This window comes from Zerene cesonia, chromosome 18 (assembly GCF_012273895.1).
Source record: "Zerene cesonia ecotype Mississippi chromosome 18, Zerene_cesonia_1.1, whole genome shotgun sequence".
Lineage (NCBI taxonomy): Eukaryota > Metazoa > Arthropoda > Insecta > Lepidoptera > Pieridae > Zerene > Zerene cesonia.
In genome coordinates this window covers 1,907,025-1,930,352 of record NC_052119.1, presented here as the reverse complement: position 1 = coordinate 1,930,352, position 23,328 = coordinate 1,907,025, and the positions used below count along the sequence as shown (strand labels likewise).

At 32.4% G+C, this 23,328-nt stretch overlaps 1 long non-coding RNA gene across 1 annotated transcript; it reads left to right on the top strand.

Moving 5' to 3' along the window:
* Positions 1–17,091: 17,091 nt before the first annotated feature.
* Positions 17,092–21,500, top strand: LOC119833888. The gene is made up of 3 exons (XR_005287984.1): positions 17,092–17,307; positions 17,526–17,671; positions 21,342–21,500. It is a non-coding gene; the product is annotated as an uncharacterized LOC119833888 (long non-coding RNA).
* The last annotated feature ends 1,828 nt before the right edge of the window (positions 21,501–23,328 follow it).

Here is a 23,328-nt window from a genome sequence, read left to right as displayed (position 1 = left end):
TGAGTTCAAAACAAACAAACCGCTTTGTATTAAGGTCATATTTAATATTTGCCACTTTATTTGTATATCGTCATCAGCCCATATATGTTCCCACTGCTGGGACACAGGCCTCCTATGAGGGTTCAGGCCATAATCCACCACGCTGGCCAAGTGCGGGTTGGCAGATGTCACATGTTGAACTTTTGATTTTTGACATGCCGGTTTCCTCACGATGTTTTCCTTCACCGTTTTAAGCAGTGGTGATGTTATCTACATGCGCAGATAAATTGAAAAATCAATTTATTTCCTGCACACTCGCCCGGTCTCGAACCCCGACTTATTGATTTTTAAGTCCGAGGTTCTCACCACTGAGCCACCATTGCTTTTATTTGTATATACAGACAAAATATTCGTTTTGGTCGTTTTAACTAATTGAATAGGTTGCCAAATTGCCCAAATTTATACTAATAATATCAAGTTGAAGAGTTCGTTTGTCTGTTTGATTGAACGCGCTGATCTCACAAACTGCTGGACCCTTTTTGTTTTCTTTTTTCACCGTTGGATTTGTACGTCATTCCTGACTTCAACAGAGGCTGCACATGTACTAGGGGTGAAGCTGGGGCGGACTGCTAGATAAAATACATTTTAGTAAGATGTTTCATCATCATCATCAGCCCATATATGTTCCCACTGCTGGGACACAGGCCTCCTATGAGGGTTCAGGCCATAATCCACCACGCTGGCCAAGTGCGGGTTGGCAGATGTCACATGTCGTCGAACTTTTTTGATTCTCAGACATGCCGGTTTCCTCACGATGTTTTCCTTCACCGTTTTAAGCAGTGATGATGTTATCCACATGCGCAGATAAATTGAAAAATCAATTTATTTCCTGCACGCTCGCCCGGTCTCGAACCCCGGCTTACCGAATTTGAAGTCCGAGGTTCTCACCACTGAGCCACCACTGCTTTTTGCACTGTAAGATGTTTATATGCCACAAATAATATTGTTTGTTAAAACTTGCACGTTTTCAATAGTTTTTGACGCAGATAAATGAAAAATTTTTAATAAACGCAATGTATGGTTTTGTTTTACCAACGACAGTTACAGATAATGTTCTACAGTTCAAATTCAACAGTTTTGTTGTAAAAAAAAAAAGATTTTCTATGAAAAAGCCACGGCATGATCAAGACACATCTATCGGTGCAACTTAGGTCCTTACATTTAAAAAATATCTGTTGACACTTTCAGGCTCCGTCATCATTATATTTCAATTATAATTAAAGGCATTGCATGCATCAGGCAGGCCTAGTTTAACATAAGACTAAACAAACATTACGAAAGGAAGAAACCAATAATAAACACATATTAAATTGAAATACGCATATAAATTAATAAACATACCACATTTCATACAATAAAGAACCCCTCGCTACTCACTTGCTAAGTGTGCATAATTTGAGATAATATTTTTGGAACATCTTCAACCGCAAACTTAAGCAATTAGGGTAACAGGCGGAGACAAATTATCTTCGAATGTATAAGGGCTCCTTCATATTTGAACGTTACGATGTTGAAAAAGCTAAATACAAATTTATGTTTATTAATGTATTTCTTACAATTTATAATACGTTCTACAAAATAATGTCTATCTATCTAGTTGAGATTTTCAGCTTTTATAATAAACCAAAAATAAAACATTTTAAAATGAACAAGCGACCGCTGCCGCTCATGCACCTCTACAAATAGGGCCTCTACAAATGCGTTTCCCAGCTTTAAAGCATAAAAGATAAGGAAAGGATTGTACTAGGAAGAGTGAGGAATCGGAATCGAACCTCTGGCTCCCTCACTCCTCGTACGATACTGTAGCATACATTACATGTTGTATCACGTTGATCTTAAGTACGTATTCATATTTGCTTTAAATGTATCACGATTGTAAGCTGAAAAATTTAATGTTATAGAGAATTCCAATCCTTAGATGGTCGCAAAAAAAAAGATGACGCAAATTTTGCGTAGGGGTGTGGTACCCGTGTGATGTTTGCCGGACTCGAGCCGAAGCGTGCTCGACTCCCACATTGACATCTGAAACTGGTACATATTTTTTTAAGAACAACACAACACTGTAAACGAATTGAGGAAAACGGGGTGCCCTCAATACAGTTGTCTTATTTACTTGGAGTTGACAATATCTTTTACGTTTCTTTGAAATATCTTCAAAGTTACTGTAATGAGTGTCGGCAGACGGAATTGACGAAGGTTTCAGAGCAATATGTAAACTTTTTATTAGAATTTCGTCGTATTACTGATACGCATAACGTACACCGTGTGATCATTTTCTAGGAAAAGCAAAGTGTTCATGAGGACATTAAGTATTTGTAGTTGTAATCGACACTGTCAGCCTTGGAAAAAATATAAAGTATCTTAGAAAAATATACATGAATAAATGACTACTGCAAAATAATGCGTAATATTGCGTAATATTTGATATATACTATCAGAACATAATTTTACTGGAAGAATTAACAATAAAATAAACTGATACTGTAGATATATGATTTTCAACGCACTTTTATTAGCTTCACCTGTATGTTTGTATGTGTCAATGTATGTATGTATGCTGTTTGTAATCAAATTCTTTAAACTCAGATTTGACCTTTTTAAATGACTAAATTTAATTCAGATTTTGAACACAGCAAAGATCGGTGACAACACAGTAATTTCATATTGACTGGTATAAGTAAACCGTACGAAAGTTAATAGCATTCAGTGAACCGAATGAATAAAATAAAAAACTAAATAAAGAAAATCTTCAACCAGTGATTCATATCGCGTCGTATATTTAGGACCCTTGAATACTTACCTTAAAGCTGCTTTAAACAGACTGGAATAGTTTTAAAATGCAAAACCTACTTGGTAATCTTTGTATGAGATAAAAATTCTCCATTTTTTATTATCAAAATGTTTATATATCGTACATAAATTAAAATTAAATAAAATGAATAACCAGCTTACTTGAAACTCAGGATTTGAACCCCGATTGTGGTTTAGAATTCTATAAAATTTGTTTTCAGTAAATTCCATAGCACAACATTAAACGTACTTGTATGGATTATTTTTATATGTCTATTTGTAAAATATGGTAAGTTTTTATCTATACATAGCCAAACTTAGTATTGAAAAGTAAACGTACACATAATTTCGTCTATAGATTATTACCATTACGTTAAAATATATTAACTCGATCCAATATCGTCTACCTTACATTCGATTTGTTATACTTACGAATGACTGGGTCTTGATATTTGTTTTATAGAAAGTTTGTATTTCAACCAGCAATAATATGTAGTGACCAAGTTTTACTCGTAAAATTTCGCATTTGTATTATAAGTAGGGTGCAGTTAAAGGGAGATATGATAATATAAGGGAGTAGGGTACTTACGATATCGGATAAAGATTCAATTACGTTATGATGTTTGCTTCTGGATGAGATAAATTGTTTTGTTTATAATATTTTTTTTATTTGTCCAAGCCAGGCTGCCCGTAATATGAAATAAAAATGATTTCCTGAATAATATTTTTCATTTCCGTTACAAATAGTTTTTGTTGACTTGTATAATATACTGTTATAAAAATACTTATACGCTTTATTAAAGTTAAGCTGAATAACTGATTTTCTGAGATTTTAATAACTTGATAATGTTGGGTTTATTTAAAACACGATTTTTAGATAGTCCATCCCTTAAAATCTGGAGTTATTATAATTCAGTGTAATAAATGGCTAAAATCGTGTAGTCTACATGGTCGAAATCGTCTGTTTTTGATGTCTTAAATTCCAGTATTTCAGTTCAAACTGTATCCCGCAAGATCAATTGTTATATTAAAATAATGTACCGCCATTCCGACAATTTGTCTGTGACGTGCGCAGAATGAGCTTGCTAAAATATTTCTTTGCTTTGCGTAAATTTTAGATATGGATATATATTTAGTCTGACAGCTTTCGGTTAGTGCTCATTATTTTAAGCTAAAATACGTGCTAGTAAAGCTTTTATGGATAATAATACTCGTGTTATTCGTTTGTTTCATACTTGTGTATTCTCATAATATACTATTCATATATATGTTCGATTTTTAGTCTGAATCTTAAATCTGAATGTTCGAACGTTTTATTGCGATGATTAAACCTACTAAATGACAAATAAATACTCACAAATTAGAAACTCTTTACCTAGTTGTTTTCACCCTTTCGCCGCACAACACTGATCTAATTAAAAGCTAGCAAATTATTTCCAACACCTGTTCCGTAAACGTAAATAAAGAAACTCTCTTCGCGTTGTTGTTATTCATGTAAAAGCATTTTTAATAAATATTTATAAGGATGTCAACTGGAGAACTGGTTAAAGTTGGAGTTCAATTATAACTTGTGGATTTACGATGCGACTGGAACAAGATATTACGCGACCAACCTGTTTTCTTTATAATTTCATGATAACGACGGGCTTAAGGCGTTTTAGTCTTTGTGTAATAACAGTATCTGATCCTGTTTCATGTTTTCATTTCTGTTCTTCAATGGATAATAATGTTTAAAGGCAAGAGTATTACCGTAAATACTTTTATATAGTCGCTTGTTATTATCATATCCAGTAAATGTACATATTTAAATTGTAACACAAATGTTGAATAAGTACTAGAATAAAAAGTAATACAAGAACTTTAGTATGGAAGAGGTGTTTTATAAAATAATATTACATTGCACTTATAATTCAATTGATAAGGGGATGAATAGCACTACCGTAGGTAGGACGTAGGGTAATAACAGAGAAATTGAAAATTTGCAGTTCTGTCTTACATAATAATTCGATAAAACTTTAATAAGATTAAATTATGATAAAGCAACATCTAAACATAACGGATAGAATATTAAATTTGTTGACTATCTTAATAGTTATAATAATTTTTAGTGGTATAAAAAACATGGTATTTTGAATATAAATTGTTATTGCTTATCGTATATTTACTTTTTGCGTTTAAATGTTAAATAAGAGTATTCAACATGTTAACAATCATAGAAATGTATAAAAACGTTTCGCATTAAATAAAAAAGCTGAGCAGAACGTTTAATGAATGGTAACTTTCAAAATCATTTCATATCCTTCTTTCAGATATCAATAGCGAAATTTTTATTTTTCATTTATATGCTGAATATGTATAAACGGTCCATTAGCTTCAGTGGAATTTATTGGGAGCCTTCTTTAAGTGGTTTCTTTGAAACCCTCAAAATATTTTGTGGGAAACGTCAAATGGCACTCAAATCCCTTTGTGCAAAATTCGAAGTCATATTTGGGTTAATAGTAGCAAAGTGGCTATGGTATATTCGATAAGGGACTTGGTCCGTCGGAGGATACTTTTGTTAAGGTAAAATGAATTGAAAAAATCTTTTAACGGTTGTGCACCTGAAAGAGTATTTTAAGAATCATTCATTATGTTTTGGGTATTTTAGTTACTGTGTGATTGAAAATACATAATATTACCTGGACTGTATTATTGTGACAATTACACACTCTACTATACAATAATAATTGATTAAAACTCAAATTTTAATATATGATATTATTGAATCGTCATACGATATCATATATAACTGTATATAACTATCGCAGTCAAGAGACTTTCATAAACTTACTACTGAAGGGCATAAAAATGTTACTATGTCATTTTGTATTGTATGGCATCCTTAAAATCTAAATTTTATTATTAAGTATTGAACATTATATATTTAAGTACATGTATTGTAGTAACCTGAGACGAAAACGTAATTTTTTATTAGATGTTTATCCTAGCGTGCTACGTATTTCGTGGCGAAACATGAGAAAAACTTCCCGTATTATTTATATTGTAGCACCTATATCACGTTTGTGCAAATAAAGAATTGTGAATCATAAATTAACATTCATTTTTTAATATGAACCATAGTAAGAAAAAAATATATATTTTCAGCTAGAAAATGTGGGTCTATTGAATTTCATAAATTTGTCCTACTTTATTTCATAAATGTTTTCAAGATTTATCATTAAAAACGCAAAAAGAGATAGCATCCTGAAGGATACCTTTTGTATGTCTTGATAAGCTTTTTCTATCATTCAATTTCTTTGCAGTACGTATATAAAAGAAGATATCACCAAAGCCACAGCTGATCATTATTAAAATAGGAATTTATTTCAACGCGACCTTATTCAATATAGAGAATACCATAAGATCTGATTGACACAAAAATTCAAGGACGTATTAATATTTATCTATGTTCTGTCTCCCCGTGATCACGCTCGCTGTAAAGTGTTCGAAACGTCGGGTTAATAATATAATGAATAAATCGCGTTTAAAATCCGTTAAAAAGATTTTAATTTCTAAATATTTATCTAAATATCTTTAAACATTGAATTCAAACTTAAGTTTTTCAGCTAATGCTAGCACAGTAACATAATATAATGAGAAACGTTTTAGACATAGGCTTGAAGGATAATAGAGTTAGTTATACATAATGTAATTCAGATAGGTTTCTGATTTTTATATTTAAAGGTAATGTTTTGGTCGGAGAGGATTTGGATGTTAACATTATGTGTATTAGATTGTTCGTTAAACATGAAATGCCATTCAATTAACTCAGATTATATTATTATTATAATAAAATTTTATTATTCCTAAAACTCCTACTCGAACCCGATGCCCACCACCCAAAGCCCCAATGCTCAGAACACAAAAATAGTAGACTGATTAATTAATCCAATACCCAATTGGGTAAATGCAAGGAAATGGTTCAAAGATTTACATGTGCACTTTTGTTTTTATATGCAGAATGAAGCTGTTTCAAATATTCGAATCTCAATATCTTGGGAATAGAAAGTTATTGTCTGAAGACTGTTTTTGAAAAAACATACAGTTTTTAGACGTCTCCAAATGTTCTTGGGCGGTTGTGATCGCATACCAATAACTATCAGGCAAGTCATATCCTTGGCAGTGTGTAACATAAAATAAATACTGTTTTGAAACATTTACACCATCGCTACTACAAGTATTGTTGAAAAAAAAAAACCTTTTTTGATTGGCTGTTTTATGTTGTAAATAAATCTATTGTTAAAAAATATAACACGCAAAGTGAATAACGCGTGATCGATATAAAGCGATTTATAAAATGGTAAGGTATATACAATTATTTCGTGTTTTAATATTGATACAAACAAACGCTTTACAGAATATTGAGTTGGACCTTCCGCTTCACAAATTCTACTCATTTCAATGATTGCTAAAACAAATATATACAATACTAGCTGCGCCCCGCGGTTTCACCCGCGTAAGTTCATATCCCGTAGGAACATCGGGATAAAAAGTTGCCTATATGTTATTTCAGTTGTCCAGCTATCTCCGTACCAAATTTCATTACAATCGGTTCAGTAGTTTTTGCGTGAAAGAGCAGCAAAAACACACACATCCTTACAAACTTTCGCATTTATAATATTAGTAGGAAGTAGGATAAGTGAAACAAAAGTGGTCAAATGTAAAATTCAAATATGCAATTCCACAAGAAACAATTCAAACTTAATAAAGATTTTCATTTCAAAGCGACACTCAACGAATAACATTTTAAACACGACCTGTCGGAAAAGTCAGTAAGTATAAACGTCTGCAACTTTATTTTTGATATTGAAGGGTTCTACATAATGTTTCCCTATCGTGCCTAGATTGCGCCTGCGAGTCGTAAAACTTTTATTTCTTCATAATCTTCAGCCTACGGCCCCGAGGTTTTTACGATAATGGTTCATGCACCTTCGTACAGTTTTATTTTTTGGAAATTTTACACTAAATTTACTTACCTGATTAATCTCGACTTTTAATGATACCTACATATATAAAAGAGTATATAATTGCGGCCGACCTGACTTCGGCTTTGATACATATTATAAGAACTAAGGTAACACGAATATGTAACGGTGAGAGAATTTTTGAAATCACTTCAGCAGTTTACGAGATTAGCGCTTGCAAATAAATAAACTCTTCAGCTTTATATTATTAGTACGGTAGTATAGATAAAAATTAATATATATTTATTTTTTTTTATTTATAAAGTTTGGTATAATATTTCTAGTCTTTATTATGATTACCTTTTCGCCAATTTACGTTCTTTACATAGGTATATATAGGTATATATGTATCAGAATGGTAGGAATATATGAAACAGGAACATAAACGTGGAAAATCCCGTGCGTGCCATCTAATCCGGAACATTACTTATCCAAATAAAATTATAAAACAGCTTAAACAAAGCCTATCCGTCAAAACTTAGTGACGGAATACGTTGCAAACGAGAAAAGTTTTGATTTCAGCTTCAGAAATTCATTAGCGAACCCAGCCCCGGAATTACACCAACACGAGGCGTTAATAAAAACTTTGGAGAAGTTGCCCTTGGAATAACGCCAGGATCACACTGAAGGTAAGGATCGAACGTTCTGGAACGCCTGTTTTACTTTATTAGCACTATTGTGCGATTACTAGAAGTGAACGCGTATTTTCACAAAACTTCACTTAATATCTTTTATTTTAGACTGCCTCCCACTAGCCAAATGAAAGTCAATGGAGATCTTTTGATTGCAGTAATGTTAAGATACTTAACATAATTATAATAACATATACTAATACGAAAAACATACTATATTTACAAATTGAAAGACACTTATTTACAATTAATAAATACTCATTAAAAACCGAGATGTACAATGCAAGCTAATACCAAGCATCCAGCAATGTGGTAAACACATCTTTACGTGAGATGCAGAGTGCGATGCATTAATCTAGCTAATTGGCCGCATGCGGTTTCGTTCGCTACTTTATAGCTTCCTTTGAGAATTATCTACGTAATTGATGCTACGAGGTTTGCGTCGACTTTGCTCTTTTTGCTCGACATCAAAGGGTAATTATTGTTCTTGGATTTCCTTATACTATATCTTATATAGTTGTATATTCAAAGCAATTTTATTGAACAATAAAGACTAATTGTCTCAAATTATAATGACGAAGAATAAAGCACAAAAACAATTGATTATCTAGTGTACACTACATATAATCTCCATATCTTTATAGATATGGCAGTGTCCACAAAAGTACTGAAATGTGATATTGAACTTACTTATGGAACACACATAGGTAAGTATACCAATACCTTGCGATATTGCTCTAGTTACACAAAACTATACGCAAATTACCCAGTTCTTCGTCAAACGTTAGGTGCTTTACAAATCAGTTTTTGATATACAATTGTAATAAATTTTGTCGACTCAAATTGTATGCATAGTATAACAATCGTCTTTGATCATTATTGCAGATTTTTTTCGCATATCAACAGCCAGATAATCTATCCAACGTTTAAAATTAAACTGCGAGCTGTAACTGGAAACAAATAAATTAACCTCCGGTTTAAAGTTGATAAGAAATATTGACATTTCAATGGGAAACACTCGTAGTTAGGAAATTAATCAAATTACTATGCAATACCAGCGGCACGGCAAGTCTCGTATATCAATTTAACACTCCATTAGAAGCGGATTCGAATTGAAATTGTTTTCGACGTGGTCGGGAATTTATAGTTTCAATACTTGTGGAAAAAGTTCGGATTTGTTGCTATTTGTAAGTATTCATATTCCGTTTTATGTCAGAATTCCATTAGTGAACTTAGTGTGAATAGAAATGCATATATTTAGTGCATGCACGCGTTCTTAATATTTTGGACCGGAATCGGCATGGAACTAAGAAAATATGCGTTTTTGTACACACACGTAACGGTAATGAAGATGTGAATAACGTATATGGTATTATATGCTTTTTTATTCATCATCATATTCAACCATCGAATATTAATATTTTCATTCTTAAATTGTCATTTTAATGTAATTTTAAATATCGTTATTAAAATAAATTCCGTTGTTGTGAATTATTTCAATACAGAATGTAAACCAGCACGCTATTGGATAGGAACATGTGAATTTTCACCGCGGAATTTGACTGATTTCATATATCTAGATTTTAAAATGTATTACGGCAAAGCGGGCTTTAATTATGCACGGCCTGTTTGAAAATTAATGTCGTGTTATTCAGATTATATTTACATATGCAGATTTTCATAATATTGCAGATTTGAACTGATTATAACCAGCTGGTTTATAAGAACATGGTACCTGTAGTAATTATATAATTCTTACTTTAATATGCTTCTTTCTAAAGCACAATTTATTCTATAGAATTCAGAGTCAAGAAATTGAAACCTTTAATCAAAAATACAGCTAACTTTTAAGGTAAGCTTCAAATACAGACCACCTGAATGGAAGTTGAGCTCTGTTATTTCGAGAATTTCGTTATTATTTTTCGGTATTTCACATCGAAGATGCAAATAAAACTTGTAATAAAATGACACAAACTGAAAAGTTGTTTTTTTTATCTAACTATTGACTTACCCCCGCTTTGCGAATAAAATGAGAGAGTTTTTAAGTTTTGGATATATTTGCTGTATATTTATACCGTTTGATATCGTGTTGAGTATGTTTATGTACAAACATTTATGTATACAAGTAACATAGTTACAAATAAGTATGAAAATATGTATGTTGTTGTGTTGTATTCTTAAAAAAGTGTATTCTAGTATGCCTTAAATACGATATTTATAACTACTACATATGTAGGCCACTACTAAAATACTATAATGGACGCAGACGGATTGCAGCAACGCTTCATATATCAAGAGTCAAGCCGCCATACAGCACACGATCTCTTACAATATTGTTAAAATCAATAAAAATACAATATTTATAGCTCAAAGCTATTAAAATCGTAAATGGTATCATAATTTTACACTATTTGGTAAATTATTGTCATAAAAATATTTGTCAAGCAAAATATTTTTATATAATTAAATTGAACGTACGGATCATTTATATTAATAAAATAGTCTTTAGATATTTAAACAAATGAAAATAAAAAATACGATGTATAGTTTTTTTATTGTTATTGCAGTAAGCAGAAAATTTGTTCTTTAGTTATTAATTAATATTTTTCATGATTTTAAAAGAGCAACTACAATGTTTCTGCCACCTCTGCTCTGTGGATACTGCTTCCCATACCGATGGTAATTTGTAAAACTATGTTATATATTATTGCTAAAAATAATTTTAGGGAAAATGTCGTAAAAAGACTAAATTAAATTAAAAGTCCAGATGTGATCATTCCTTAAAAAATGCAATAAAGTCATTCAAGAAAACTTTACATGCTGATCGATAATTTCAATATTTATGAAACAACCATAATAATTATGAATATGACGTGGATGCGATTTTCATTGATAAAATATAACTATGATTGTTTTTACTTATTGTACAAATAATTCATAAGTGTTACAGATACAAAAAGATACCTAAATAAATAGATCGATTGAACATAATTTCATTTTCAACGTCACATGATTTTGTTACTTATTCGAATAAATTAACAAAGAATTTGATAATCAAAACAACTAAGCCCACATTCCACACATTAGCGACGCAACGGAATACTTTAAAAACGTTTCCATTTTCAACTTTCGCAATTCCCACATAATGTCACTAAGTTCCATAAAGCCAGAACAAAGTACTCGAATCGTGTACTGTTAAGCCCCGGTATGAATGCACTGAAACCAGAATATCGCATTAAAATTTAATTGCAAACCTTTTCAGCGGCGCTCGCGTAGACGTCATTACTGTAATGTCATTATACTTAAGTCGCTTTCATACGAAAAAGTTGATATTATTTGATTGTAGGTGCATTAGTATTTAAATCGTACGAATCGCTTTGCTTTTAGTTAAGTTTGTTAACTTCGAAATCTTTAAATTTCGAGTCCTTTTGTTTAAAAAATGTTTGTAGTTAACGTAATAAATGTGAAATCAAATAGAAACAGATTTTCAGAAATTGGATTTGAATAAAGCTATTACGCATACATTGACATTGACGATTTTTTTTTTATTTTTCTATTCTGCTTGTTTTGAAATGTATTATTCTCTCTCCGGCCTCCCATCTTCAGACAGAAAAGCTATAAATTATATGTAGCTGCATTTGTGATTAAACGTATTTGTTGTTTTTTTTTTATAGAAAATTGCATTGCGACGTGGATGAAAGACAATGAAACAAACGCATTTTCATACTTCTAACTTTAAGGATTTTTTCTCAACCCAAAGTGACTTCAGATCAAATTGTCTCCAAACCTTCCATCCATCTATGATTAGCTAAAGCAAGTTATCTCCAATTAATCGCATTTCAATTCTCACACAAAAAGTTAGCACTTAGTATGATTAAGACCCAAATCGTTAGCAATCATCTATCAAAATGTCGTATCCTTCCAGCTTTTGTCTTCAAACTTGAGTAGGATTCCGAAGTCCAACTTAATGTATCGTATGTTTTGATGGAAACATACGCGGGTGAAGTATGAGCGTTCGTGGACGTTATATAGGATCGCGTGAATGCGTTAATGCTTTGGAACGTATTGTTTAGGGTTATGTATTAATTAAGCTTTACGCCCGCGGCTGCAGCTGCGTGAAAGGAAATTCCGATGGGAATAAGGTGTTTCACTGCGTTTGTAAGCAGTTTATATCACTCTCTAGTCCAACTTCTATATTCTTACAACAAAATCTTATAATTCATTGCTCCCGTGTGACACAAAAGAGGGTCAAACAAAAGTACTTTCGCATTTATAATATTGTTGTTGCAAGTATATAATTGTATATTAAATATGGCGTGCAAGTAAGGAATAGACCTGTGCGTATATAAAAAACAAATGTGTCAACTATATACTGATTAGCTTCTTAAAAAAACTAAAATTTATTTCTGAATGACTGTCACATAAGAAAGAGACAATAACGTTGAATTAGCAACGATTGTTGTAACAGCATGCATTGGTCTATATCGATACCCGTGTATTTATGCAAACTTCTCCATGCAAACTCGCAGAGGTACTTAGGAGGTCGTTATTGTTTCCCGTGTTTGCTTATATTACAGTTTAAGTCATCGTTAATCTTCATAAGAGCAATTAAAGCATAGGAGTTTGATATATTTCGAGCGAATGCTGTAAATAACTATCGACAAAATAAAATCATTAAAATTATTAAAATGAGAAAACTTGTAGTGCTTCTTATGTATAATATAACTTATTATACTTTACAAGTATCCTTTTCCTTGCTCCTATCAGTACTTTTCTTTATTCCCTCGTCAATCCTCTCGTTATCCCTTTCCATTTAAATAGGCATTAACTAAATTAATTAAATAGGCAATCCATTTGTATAGGCGTTAAGTCTAGCGCTTCTACAAATATTCATGGGCGGTGGTAGCAGTTACTAAAAAGTGAGTTTAATATCATAACATCTTTTACAGAATATATAAAGGAAATACAGCAATACATCATCGTCTAAAATGTAAAACTTAATACCTACCTTTTGCTTTTTACTATTTCTTTACACAGTGGGTTGCCTGGAAGAGATCACTCTTTAGTGATAAGGTCGCCTTCTGTTCTGGTCTAGTTGTAAGTCTTTTATTATATTTAAGGTTTATTTGTATACCAGCACAATAAGGTGTTGAATAAAATAAATAAATAAAATAAAACAAATATACTTGATTTCACGTTAATCTATTTTGGTTAATTTCAGCTCTCAACGCTTTTTGAATAAACCCCTGTATAAATGTAGTGTAGGTACGTATATTTATACACATATATTTATAACTATTCTCGCATTTTCAGCGTCGTTTTCATTATTTATACGAGTGCGGTGTTGCTTTGTTGTAGCCATATTTGCCAAAATTGTTTGTTCCAATTTAACAACAAATTGGCCAAGTTCACGCCATTAGCTACACGCTGTCGTGTATTTACGGCTATTTATTTACATTTTTTCATTACTTCCTCCTCGATACATTTTTTATCAGGCCAGTAATTTATCTTGTAGTTCTTATATTAAATTGCTTTACTATTTTCAAGCTAAAATGTTTGGTTTAATGGTTTGTGTACGCTTGCAAACATTTTTTATCGCCTACTTAGTTGAATTGTTTATTTTGTTTTTGATTAATTTGCTCATACAAATTAAGAAAGTTTTTTTCAAGCTTGATTCAAAGTAATAATATGTTGCAAGATGACATAATACATCTTTCCTCAGATAAAACCTATTTTCCTCAATAGCAAGATGTCCAATGTTATAATTTGAACTAATGGATGGCAAAGGAATGTATTAAGAAGCTCAATATATTGATATATCGCTATTTCATAAACAGCAATGTTTAATATTCTAGAATTTGTTATATAATATTCTAGAACATGTTTTTAGTAAAATATAAACACACACTTAAAAAAAAACAGAAAAATACCGAATATATATAAAAGACTAAAAGAAAGGAAGAATATCACAACAAAAGCTATTTTTCCACAAGTTCATTCCCAAGACTCGAGTAAGCAATAAGAAAATATACCAACGAAAACTCATCTGAGCAATCAAACAACAAATCTTAGCATCCAAATTGATTTCTTCCTTCGGCGTTCAACACGTCAACGTCATTCTAAATAAAGAAAATCTTTCGGTAATTTGGTCGAGGCGAACTTGCCGACAGTTCATCGACCAAGAGCCGCTTCGTAGCGTTCAGTCAGTTTCAGACGTGAGAGACAATGAAGCGCGTGGTTTGTTTTACTTATCACAGATCATCTGTACACAGATGGTTTCCTATGGAGCAATGTCTCATTTATGATACCGTTCATTGTTATATCGATATTTAATATGCGATAGATTCGCTTTGTGTCTCCTTTGTGGCGAAAATATTAATGTGTCAGATATTTTTTGCTTATTTACTAACGAATAAAGTAATCGTTTGTACGCTAGTGATTAACGTACGTAACGTTAAAATTTTTGGAGTCTACCTATCAATTTCTATACGTAGTTCATACCAAATTTGCTTGTGTCCTATTCCACCCCCTATAAATAGATATCCAAAAAGAAGCTATCTTAAATAACTGTAATCTATATCTATCTAAAATGATTCATTAAACTTGCCACAGAACATCCACAGTCCACGCAGCACAGGCGCGTGACATATCCAAAGTTAAACCAACGCATGATTCTGTCGATTTTTATTTCCATATCTTTAAGTAAAGACCTCTATCCTCATCTCACCTACGTATTGTAGTCACTGTATTGTATTCCGCTCGCAGGCTCGGATAAGGGGTCTGGAAATTGTTTTACGTGACACGTTATAACGAACGAGAGAGGACGGGCACGCGTTTTGAATCACTAACATTCCAGCTTACTCCATTTCGTTTGATGTCATTGTCATTTTGATTTCACTTAGCAAATTCCTTGATTTCGTTTAGTGGAGCTACATACAAATTTACTTTGCTTCGTGCTGTGTTTATCTTAGGTAAAGATATAATTAAAGACAATTCAAAAACACTGGCTAAATTTAGTACTTTTTTACACAGTGAAACTGCACAGGCAAAGTGAGTAATTATACTTCAAGAAAATGAAGAGAAATTGAAAAAATCTTATTGTGGGAGTCGAGCACGCTTCGGCACGAATTGGGCCAGCTCGCACCGGGGAAGTACCACACCCCCACAGAAAACCGGCGTGAAATAGTGGCATGCCACTGTGTTTCGTACGGTGAGTGGGGGAGCCGGAGGCCTATTTCCTTTTCCTCACCCGTCCCAGTCCATTCCTTCTTTCCTGTCATGAATTCGTTTCTTTTTCCCTTACCCACTAAAAGCGGGCAGCGCATTCGCAGAGGCACTACCTTTGCGAATGTTCATGGGCGGTGGTGATCGTTTACCATCAGGCGAACCACCAGCTCAGTTGCCCGTTATGACATAAAAAAAAAATGGTTGCCTGTAAAGTCGGTTTTACGGGCGAAGATTTTACGTGACAACGTCTTTATCTCGGTAGAATATTTATTGATATGAATATTATTAAATTGCACAATAGGAACAAGGAATTGAATGAAAATAAGAACTGCACAAATTTTAACTATAGAAAATATATTTTGTTTACTAAAAAGACAGAGACAGAGACACAAGCACGCGCCGATTCAATGCGCCTAATTCTCTAGTGCTGCGCGCGCGGCGGACCGATCATAGTTCGGTGACTCATCGTAACGTTACCGGGCGTTACACTATTTCACGAGTGACTCCGAGCCGCAACCTAATTTAAGACGTTGTCACGTCAAAAAAAAAAAGAAAGAACACAACACGAATAAATGTAAAGCACATTGCAATAAGTTGTAGGAGAGAAATTAAGGTTGACATCTGAAAAATCTGTTTTCATTTACATATATATTAAACGGCACCCACAATTTTATGTCGAACCATTAATTTTAAATACCTACTTGGCTTGAAGTAGTGATAGCTGAGAAATGGATCTGTTGTCATATCAAGAAATCTACTCTATTTAACCTTTTCACTTCTTGCTTATTCCTTCCTCTTTAATTTTATTATGCTAGTTACCTTTTGCCCCGGTTGCCTGAAAGAGATCACTATTAAATGATAAGGCGGCCTAATTAACTATACAGTACTTTCTGCAACTATTAGTAATAAGATACTTTTATGTGTAGTTTTAATTAAAGAGTTATAAAATAAATAAAGCTACATTGGTAAAATAAGGAAATTTGTATTTGTTATTTCCTTTTTGTTATAACGTGGAATTATATTATTCATTCATAAATTAAATACATACAAGATTGTTTGAAAACATTATATGCATGCATGATATATTCTATCTAAGTTTAAACATACTTAGTAAATAATTGAAGAAACATTCTAATAGAATTACTGTTTTCCTGGAATAATACAATCTATGTTTATCATAGTTCATAATAAAAGTTTTATTTATCGAACATTCTTCAAGCTCCCACAATTTATCTAGCAATATTATTAATTTTATAGAATTTCCTTAAATAATATAGGATTGCACGATACTCTAGACTTGACCCAACACACAAACCAATCATAATCCAGAACACATACATTATCCTTATCCCCAAGTTCACAGCTGCACACACAACTAAGTTGTAATGACGCTTATTACCAACCAAGTTGTGAACGCAGGTGGACACGCCGTACAAACTGACTCACTAAGTTCTAACTTTAAATCTGCACCTGTGACAAAGACTGGCTACGTGACGCCAACTTGCATGCACTATTCAGTCTGTACACTTGTCCGAATATGTCTTAAGTTGCTTTAAGTGCGTTCTAAGTAAACCTGGAAGTGAGGTTTTGAATAGAAACATCCTGTTCTAGGAAAGGTTTGTACGAGTATATTAGTATGTTTGCTACAAAATCACAATATTATGATTTCGTTTTTTTTTTCTTTCTTGAATAAAGTTAAATGATCGGATCTTAAATGAATAAGGAGCAATAGTTGAGAACCTACTTTTTTGAAGTCGCTTGAAAATTGCGGGTAATGGGAAAAAACCGTGTATAAAACTACATGATAAATCTAATATTTTTTTTAAATTTTCAGCCTACTGGCATGTAAATATTAATAAATAAAAAATTCGTCGATAATTCCCAGTAAAAGGTCAATTTCACCCAATCACGTTGTACCGAGCGCAGTGGATTACATGCCGTGTCGCTATACGCTCCACTAACGCAACACCGGGGCTGCCAGTAAGTTTTTTTTAGTATTTTCGTAATTGTTATGAGTATAGTAAATACTGACTTTTACAATTTAACCGTAAATGGCCATAAATAATCTATTTTGACACTATATTCCGGGATCGGCCCTTGGGTTTTTGCACAAAAGGGTAACAAATATCCACATCTATTTTAACTTTTGGGTTTATTGTTTTTTGTATTTGTAAACGTAATAAGACTATGAATCTATTAATTAAAATAATGTTTCACAATTCCATTGCTAGGTCTTTTCAGTAAGTACATAGTACGTAATATGACGAACAAAAAATCACAATGCCGTATAAGCTATCTAATGACTGCTGATATATTAATTGGAAATATTATCACATTTTTGGTAATTATATTCTTATCACATTTTTGGTAATTATATCTTTAAATGGGTGTAGAACATACTCCGACGCGAATTGTACCAGCTCGCGCCGGGAAACTACAGCATCCCCACAGTTGATCGACGTGAAACAGTAGTAGAAGTGTTTCGTTCGGTGATTCTAGAAGCCGGAGTCTCATGTCCTTTGCTTACCCTTTCTAGACCTTCCCTTAAAAGCGGGTAATGAATTTGCAGATACTAATACCTGCAGATATGAGTGCATATGGAAGGTGGCGATCGCTTACCATTAGGCGATCCACCAGTTTACTAACTGTCTTTTACAAAGATAAAAAAAACAAAAACGAGGAGTATTTAAGAAGATGAAGAATTATTCTTTATAAAGAGGCCCAAGTAGACATTTAAAACTCGAATAGTAAGTCAAAAGGCAGCCCTATAAATAATCCAAAATCGTTCGGCCGCAAAAACTCCGCTAATCAAGTTAAGAGCGAAGGCAAATATTTGTTTTACAAATTAAACATTTAATATTAAATGAGTAATTCCCAACAGTTACTGAAAATCCTCCCTTCTTTCCGGTCCACCTATCAAATTAGCGTAAATAAATACTCGCATAATTATGAATTTATGCATACCTCCCATTCTTTAATTCTGCTTTAATTTATTGAAAATATCTTTAAGAAACTTGATTTTTAGGCTTCCTTACTGAAAGGGTAAAAGGAAACCCTATTATTAAGACTACGCTGTTCGTCTGCCTGTTTGGCTGTCCGTCTGTCCGTCCGCCTGTTAGTCCTCAGGCTAGCTCATGAACAGGGAAATTTTCAGAGATGTATATCTATCTGTTCCCACTTTTACAGCAAATACATATGAAAGAGAATCATCAATATCGGTTCACCTATTCAAAAATTCTGAGATAACAAAGCCCAAAAAAAAAAATACAACCGAATTTAAGATCTCCTACTTTTTTTTGAAGTGGGTACAAGGTTATCGTTGGGTTTTTGACGATAAATTTAGAGACTTATTATATTAATTATTATATTTTATCAAGTATAAGAACAAGTCACGTATAAAGATAGGATCAAGATCTTCAAATAGATTATGGATAAATAAATTTACATTTTAAATGACTCCAATTAACCCGTAAGGAAAATTTTATTCGGATAAAATATAGCGTTTTGATAATAAACAATGATACAACATTTTTTTTTTAATAATTTATAGGGAAACTAGTAAATAGCGTTTGAATTTTAATTACATGTAAAATACACTAATGTTATACAGAGAAAACTTGTATTTTTGCAAGTTTAAAACGTGTTAACACAAAAACCACTGGACCGATTTCAAAAATTCTTTGACCTTTTGAATGTTACAACTTTACTGAGTGATATAGGCTATGTACCGCGAGCGAAGCCAGGGCGAGCAGCTAGTAGATCACAAATTTATTTGAAGAACACGAAAATGTATCTTGTTAACATATCTACATTAAACGAACAAATAAACATACACAGAAATAAATTACATCGTTTATATATTTACTTTTACATACTTGAACGTAAGGAAATGTATTTATGTAGAATTCTGAAAAAAGAGGCCTTATATCATGACAATGTGGGTAGCATGATTTATAATAATATTGTATGGAGCAAAAAGTAAGCATTAGAACTAATATGTATACAGTTAGAAGGTCGTCGAAGAAAATTATTTTAAGCTTATGATTCGCACCTATTACTGCAAATTATTCGTTTTATTTAATTAGTTATGTTTAAGTTAATTAGTTAGGTTAGGCGGGTTTTGAAGATACGTGTATACACTACTGGATACCCTCATTTTATCCCTTTGAAACTGAGTAAGGACGGCATTGAGCTCTAGGACCAGTACATTATAATTAATATTAACAACAGTACAATCGGGTGTTGTCTCGCCTAACTTGACGCCAGCGGCGAGACAGTTCCATGATGTTCCATTTTGTTAAAGAATGTTATGAAGATTTATTTATTCATTAAATCATTCATTCATTCATCTGATATGGATCTGAGATGAAAACTCAAACAAACTTAAATACACATTTATTCAATTAGACTTCTTATAGATTCTCTATGGATATATTATAACACAGTTTAAACATTTACCAGCGCTTCAGAAAGCAGTTTCTACAGAGAAGAGCCGGCAAGAAACTCTGTAGTTGCTATTTTCCAATCATGTCAATTTTTTTATTTTAATACGTAGGTAGGTAATCTTAATATATATAAATCTCGTGTCATAATGTTTGTCCTCAATGGACTCCTAAGCCACTTAACCGATTATAATAAAATTCGCACACCATATGCAGTTCGATCCAACTTGAGAGATAGGATAGTTTATGTTATTTCAATTACGATAAATGACTACCCGGGCGGAGCCGGGGCGTGCAGCTAGTAGGTATATATAATAATGGTTCTTCTCTTCATCTTTCAAATGTTCGCGCTATAGTAGGCTCTCTGGTCTAATACATTGTTAATAAAGGTTTAAAATGGGCACTACAAAACTCTTGAACGCATCGCTTCTTGAATAGAAAAGTCATGAATACCAGCAAAAAAGAGAATATAAATCGTATAGTAACCAAACATTCTGTTGAACATATCATATTTTTTTGGACTATTTCTTATATTATAAAACTGGAGAGTTTGCGATTAATCACATAGAACAATACTAAATGTACAGGGAAACATTGTCAATCGACGAACCGTCAAAAAAATCTAATTCGGTAGTTCGGCTAGTAGTAATAATGATATATTATATTGATATGGTTTTATCTCTATGTTGTACACGATATCAAGTACTTATTTTATTGTGTTAAAGGAGCTACTGAAATTAAATTTTTGTCATATTTTAATCGTATTTACACATTTTCACATGGCTTTATCAGATATTATATTGGGTATATAATAATTTTATCTGTATCATAATAGTAGTAGTATTATCGGCCGCCTATTCGGTACAAAGATCTCGAAATGGTGTCTAAAATTTTGCTTTTGGTGGCAATTTTCACCTGTCAAGGTAAGATTAAGATTAATCATTTTTCATTAGTATTATTGCCTTAAGTAATGTCTAATAAAATATTACCTGAAGAAAAATTTAAAAGACGACTGAGTAAATATAAAAAAATAAGCTTAGTCTAGCCACCGCACAGTACTTTAAAATCTACAATTATTCGCCTAACACAATGGTATATACACCTTTTTTCATCATCACTATAGTCTCTCACTCACTGTCAATTAGATGGCAGAAAGCTGAGCCTGACTGTTGTATGAATGATTTATAAGACATGTTTATTTGTTTCAGTTCTATGCCTGACGGAAATTCGTCTAAATGATTTAAATGTTCACTACATAAAACATCCATTGATTGGCACATCTTTCAGCATCCCGCCTAGTCAATGGGGAGAAACTCTCACGAACTGCAACGTTATTTTCCCCAATGGTGTTATGTATTCAGTGTTCCCAACTGCCAATCACCCGAATTTAGACCTTATGGCCATGCCTCACCTACCACTTTTCCCATTCCAAGGCTGTTCAGTGGTTGTAAGAAATGTTGGGAAGGAATACAGCGGTGTGTATGAAATGATGGCAACTGCGAGGCTTCAACCGAATAACGACATTGTTGTAACGAGGCGAAGGTTCATTCTGGAAGTTGTCGAATCTGACTTTAATTAATTATTTGAAAATTATATGGGCTTGTTCAAAATTGTGTATATTGTTATATATAAATAACTGTAACTGATATTAAATGATATAATGATCTTAATGCTTATTATCTAGATAATTTAATAATGTTACAAAACCAAAGAATTGCTTGATTGTGTTGCTGACCGCGGTACGCGATACGCGATATTAATCCAATAATTTGTTTTTGGTAGTTCAGTAATAATGAAAGGCTAACGGACTATATTAGATCACCCCACGACCTATATAATAGGAGTTGAACTGTATAAAAAATATTGCCAAAGCGTTCCGTAAACGACTACATACTTATTGTATTCGTGTTTTCCAAAATTAATGCAGGTAAAACCGCGGAGTTTATCCAGATTAATTGTAAATGGAAATTGGAAAATGGAGTTGAACTATCCAAAATATGCATTCCCTAATATTTATAACTATTGGCCATCATTTTGAAGTGCAATTGTAATTTTAATGTCACTGTATAATTATCTAAATAATTTTTAAAAGTAGATAGAGGTAAATAAATGCCTAATGAATTAATTAATTGATTGTTCAGTTTCAGTATTCTATTCCCAATAAATACTTGATAGTCTTTTTAAAAATAAATACTCAAACAAATAATAAATAACACATTATGAATCAAAGTTAAGATCACCAAAAAAAACATACAGACTCGACAAGAACTGCTAGGGAAATACAAGTCGCAATGCACTAATTAAACGCAGTCGACACTTAATCTAATTTGCCAGTAAATCTTCGAGTGCACTCCAGTTGCCACAGTTCTAAGTTTCTGACGCAGATTATAATTTCTGCGACTGCATGCACGCGTCTTGTGCATGCCTTAGAGGTTTGCTCGTTTATTAGGTCAAATATTCAAACCTCTCGGCTGATATATATTTATTTAACTCTTCAACAAGATTGTACATGGAAGGAAACTTATAAATAATAATAATGATTATTATAATAAAGTATACAATTTGTTTGGCGGCCTTATCACTTAGCAGTGATCTCATCTTGTATATCTAATACTTAACTATGTTTAATTATAAATTAACGTAATACTTTATACTGATTTACACAAAATATGATAGTTTGATTTTGTGTACCAGTAAAATACCATTGTAGCTATCGATTGTCGAAGTTTATCGATGTAAATTGGAAAAATGAATATTTTATTACCATTGATATTAAGACATACATCATCACACATATATCATACTAGCTGTGCCCCGCGGTTTCACCCGCGTAAGTCCGTATCCCGTAGGAATATCGGAATAAAAAGTTGCCTATATGTTATTCCAGTTATCCAGCTGTCTACGTACCAAATTTCATTGCAATTGGTTCAGTAGTTTTTACGTGAAAGAGTAACAAACATCCATACATCCATACTTACAAACTTTCGCATTTATAATATTAATAGGATGTATATTTATTACGCACAATTACTGTCATTTCAGTTACCAAATATTTAAGTTTGTAGTTACCTTATGTCTGACTGTTGGACAGTCTGAGTTCCATGTCAGAAATCCCTTGTCAGATAAATTACCTTAAATTAAATCTTAAAATTATGGCATTATTACATGTATAGTCTAACGAACTTCTTGTTTTTT